Source organism: Mustela nivalis (genome assembly GCF_964662115.1).
Source record: "Mustela nivalis genome assembly, chromosome: 9".
Classification (NCBI taxonomy): domain Eukaryota; kingdom Metazoa; phylum Chordata; class Mammalia; order Carnivora; family Mustelidae; genus Mustela; species Mustela nivalis.
Window position 1 is genome coordinate 32,738,170 of NC_139028.1, and position 4,515 is coordinate 32,742,684.

General features: G+C 46.4%; 1 pseudogene across 1 annotated transcript; it reads right to left on the reverse strand.

The window, feature by feature from the left end:
- Nucleotides 1-211: 211 nt before the first annotated feature.
- LOC309840535 (small ribosomal subunit protein eS24 pseudogene) lies at nucleotides 212-607 on the reverse strand (annotated as a pseudogene). Its single transcript has one exon. The product of its transcript is annotated as a small ribosomal subunit protein eS24 pseudogene (transcript).
- Between the last annotated feature and the right edge of the window lie 3,908 nt (nucleotides 608-4,515).

Below are 4,515 nucleotides of genomic sequence, written 5' to 3' on the forward strand. Positions count from 1 at the left end.
CTAGAATGTGGATTGTCAGCCCAGTGTCACATCTAATCCCACTGTTCCCCTGCAGAGCAGAACCTGAGCTCATATGGTTTATGTGACATCTGTCACCCACTCCCAGCCAAGTTCTCTCTCCCTCTTTTTTAAAGTTCTTAGTTTATTAATCCTCTAATGAAAAATCTGCACAATCACTACAGATAAAGTCCCTGAAGAACTTTGACTCATGCTATCCAATCTCCAGCTCACTTTCTGCCAGCACCCACATTGGCTTTTGCAGTCCCTCTGAAGAATAACCTCTTCATTCTGTTCTTGTGGTCCTTTCACTGTTTTCCTGATGTCTTTTTTCTTCTCATCCAGGCCATGTCTTGCAAGTCTATGTTTGGGTTCATTTTTTTCACATATTCCAGGGACTCCTAAACCATGCCAGGGGCAGGTGTCTTGCCACCACCAAAATGGGTTCTGAATCCAAATACAAAGATGATATCTGGGTGGTCTTGTACATTTTGGCTGGTTTGCCCCAAATTTCTGTCTTAGGTACTGTTGCCTTTCCGGGGTGATGAACCCCAATGAGCATTTGTTTCTACTGAAGCAGTCAGTTGGCCATGAACTTCCTGGTCTGGATTGTTACTTTGTTTTTTACAATGGCGGCAGAGCTTAAAGCCATGCTTGAAGTCTTTCTCTAAACACACACACACACACACACACACACACACACACACACACACACAAAATCTCAAATTTGGGAAAGTGAGTCTTGCAGGTTTGTAGTGTAAGGTGCTGCCCAGGAGTGGCAGGCAATGAAGCTGGAAGAATCAACTGGGCTGGCGTGTGAGGAGGGCGTGTGTTTGTCCCCCCGGGGGAGCTTTTCTTCCAGAGGTGATGAAGACTCCCTAAAGACTTAAAGCAGGAAAGTAACATGACTTCGTTTATCTTCTAGAAGAACTGCTCTAGCGATTATGTAGACTGAGCACCACATGAAGAGAGGGATTGGAAAGATGGAGACCCATCGGGACAAGCTTTCCAGAAATGGTGTGGGCCTGGACTAAGTAAGTGGTGGTGACGGAGAGGAACACACGGGGACTGCTCTGAGTTTGCCCTGTCGGGGAGTAATAGGGGCGGTGCAGATGCCAGGGTGGGGAGAAGATAAGGCTGACTAGTTGAGGGGTGAGATGGATAGAGATGCCGTTGGCCAAGTTGGGGAAAACAGCAAGAAGAAGGTGTGCACGTCCGTGTATGTTGTGCAGGGCATGTGGAGAGGAGGGTCTAATCAGTTTAGTTTTGGGCCTGCTGGAGCCTCACTGGGATATCACAGAAGCTCAGCAGTGACGAGGACGAGGAGTTGCCAGTTGGGAGTCAAATACTGAGACGGGTAGTTGATGCTGTAAGAATGCACTCTGCTGGGTGAATGTATGTGAAATTAGCGGTTTTCTTTCAAATTTCTACTCTTCTACTTCTTTCAAATTTCTACTCTTTCTACTCTTCTCCGCTTCTCTCTTTGCATGCTTCCAAGAGTCCAGTGAAATCTGCCTGACCAATCGCTAATCTTGCTTCCTCTTCCCCCACATCTGGGGCCCTTCCAGAAGCATAAGCCCTCTTGGTTTTCCTTAAAGGAAGGCAGTGATTCCCACCCAGTGGCGCTCTGTGTCTTCCAGTTGGTCTGTTGGCTGATTCGCAGTGTCCGGATGGGGTGTCCTGAGGTGAAGGAGGAGATTCCTGGGTAGCTGGGAGAGAAGGAGGGGAGAAAGTCACTTAGAATAACTTAATATTTGAAGTCTCGTCAACCACAGCTTGAAAGTATTGGACAAACTGAGGGGCTGCTCCCGTCAGGTTGGCAGGAAATGACATCATCACGTCCCATCACCTCTTGGTGATGTCCGCAGTGATGAGGGAGACGGCATGGAGGTGCAGGAAGGAGGAAGCAAGGGCAGGTGAAGAGCAGCAAACGTTCATGAAGGAGATAACATCTGGCTTCTCAGCAGAGCATTGGCACCCAATGTGGGAGAAGAGTGGGGTCTGCTGGATGCCTTGGGCTCTGCTCTTAGACCCACACGCAGGTGGGAGGTGGGTCTGAGCCCACACAGCTGGAACCCACTAATCTGGGTTAAGGTCTAGTTTTATGTTCTACTGTAGTTAAATACCAGAGTTTTCTGCCCTTTAGTTTCTGATGTTCTTGAGGATCAGAGAAAACTGGCATCTATAAGCCTCATGCATATTAGGTTGTGGACTCTCAGTTGGAAATCTCTGTCATTCCGGGCTCACTGCTCTCACCTTGGTGAGAGAGCTGCCCATGATGACATCCATTGTTCTTTACCCATTGTCTGCCCACTGCACTTCCAGAGTGAAACAGAGGCCTGAAGCCTGACATGAGGTAGTGAGCATTGACTAGCTTCATAGGAAATAGGGAGAGATGAGGTAGCAATTCCACAAGGCGTTTGTAAATGAAAAGCCAGATAAAAAATTTGAGGGCAGTAGCTTACTAAGTGGAAGTCCTCCCATCCTGGGAGATTTAGTAAGAACCCTTCCAAACTGTTGGGTCCAGGAATAAGTATGATGAGTGAGTGTAGGGTAAAGAAATGGAATCCATTTCTATGCAGGTGGTTTGTTTCTTGTATATGAGAATTGTGCCCCCTAGAGCTGGGCTATGTACAACCCTCAAAACCTTAACGGTGACCTTGCCTGGGAAGGTCTTTGTGAGATTCCTTTCTCCCTTTACCCCTCTTCAAGACCCTGCCTTGTTGGTCCTGTCTGAAATTCCACCATCAGAATTGTGTTTTGAGAAAGACTCTGATGATTTTTAAGTGTAAATATATGTGAATGGGGAGCATTTTAAAGATGTTATCAGTTGTGTTTCACCTGAGTATAAATTAAGCCGCAGGCAGCAACAAATTTTGAGGAAGGGAAGTGAGGATCTATGAGAAGAATTAGAGAGGGAGCAGAAAGCAGGGTGGAGCTGGGGTGGGGTAGGGAAGGGAGTGTAGCAGGTGGAGCGGATGGGGCAAGAATGCTTGGAGGAGACAAGAGTGGAGTACCATGGTGCCGACAGGAAAGGTTGGCTGCCCCGGATTTCCACAGGCTATGTGCCTACCCCCTAATTGTACCTACACGTAGGGAGCAGGAGCCTGCAGCTCACCTCAAGTTTTTTTTTTTTTTTTTTTTTTTTTTTGGCAGAACAAATCAAATAAATTGCAAACTCCGGAAGTGAGAACTGTGTCATACTTTTTAATTACAAGAGTCCCAAATAACGCTACTTACTCTGTGGGCTCATTGTGTTCTTACTGGTGATGGTAAGAATATTCTTGCTCTTTCATGAGTGAGGAATTCAAAGTTCCCAGAGACCGGCTCATTTAACCAGCATCCCCAAATAATCCAACATCAGACAGAGCTGGGGCTGAGCCCTGGCTTGAAGATCTGCAATTCTGGGCAGCCGGCTTGACTGTTCCACGCTCCTGATCTCTCAGCCGTAGAAGGGCTGGTGTTTTAGGCTCAGGTCCTGGACAGCCATATCTGATTTTCAAGTATTTTAACAGCATGTGTGAGGACAGGTTTCTTCCTATTTGGGCATGGGTAGGACTTGGCCTGCACAGTTCATGGGCTGGGGAATGGGCTTCTGGGAGTACAGATCTCCCAAACTTATGGGCCAAATTTTGAGTGTATGTACATGCCTGGGTATTTTTCACGGATGAGGTTTCACAGTATTTATGATGTCTCCACAGCCTCTAAATGGTTAAGAAGAACATCAGAGCAAACTATGATGTCTGCTGACTTCCAGTGAGTTGAGTCCCCTTCGTGCCACAGCGGGAAGGGGAGGAAGTAAAGATAAATACAAGAGAAAAAAAATGTTCTCGTAAGACAAATTAAATAATACTCCTCTGTTATGAGAGTTTGCTGTGGCTTTTTGTAAAGGCTCCAAAGACAGTAGACCAGTCACACTGGGGCCATCAAGTCAGTTGTTGATCCAGAGTAGAGTTCGGCTTCCAGGCAAGTCACTGTGTTCTAGTAAATCCCATTTAAACTAGCTTGTGAGCATGTGGTCCAGGAGTGTGAGGAGTGTGTATATGGGAGGAAGATGCGGAGAGAGCTGCGCGTGGTGGGAGTCTATGGTGGGACAGGAGGGCGTGGCCACGATGGGGACGAGGAGGGTCCTAGGCACACACGCAGATGGCAGGTCTTGCTGGAAGAGAGACCGCTGGCTGAGGTACAGAATAAACAGGCTGGGCTAGGACTTAAAACCAGATGAGTGTTTCAGTCTTCCTTTGTCTACTCACTAACCAGATGACCTTTGCTTATTCCCTTAACCCTTTTAAAATCTCTGTTTTACTTGCCCAAAGCAGAGATGTTAATAATTCCTGTACCACCATTCTCTCTCCCCAAGTGTTTCTGTGAGGATAAAGTCAGGCAATATATAGGAACTCATTTTACAAACCATATACTCTTTCGTGTATGTCAAGTATTTTTATTTTTAAAAGATTTAATTAATCAATCAATTAATTAATTAATTAATTTTTGAGAGAGAGATGGAGAGAGAGAGAG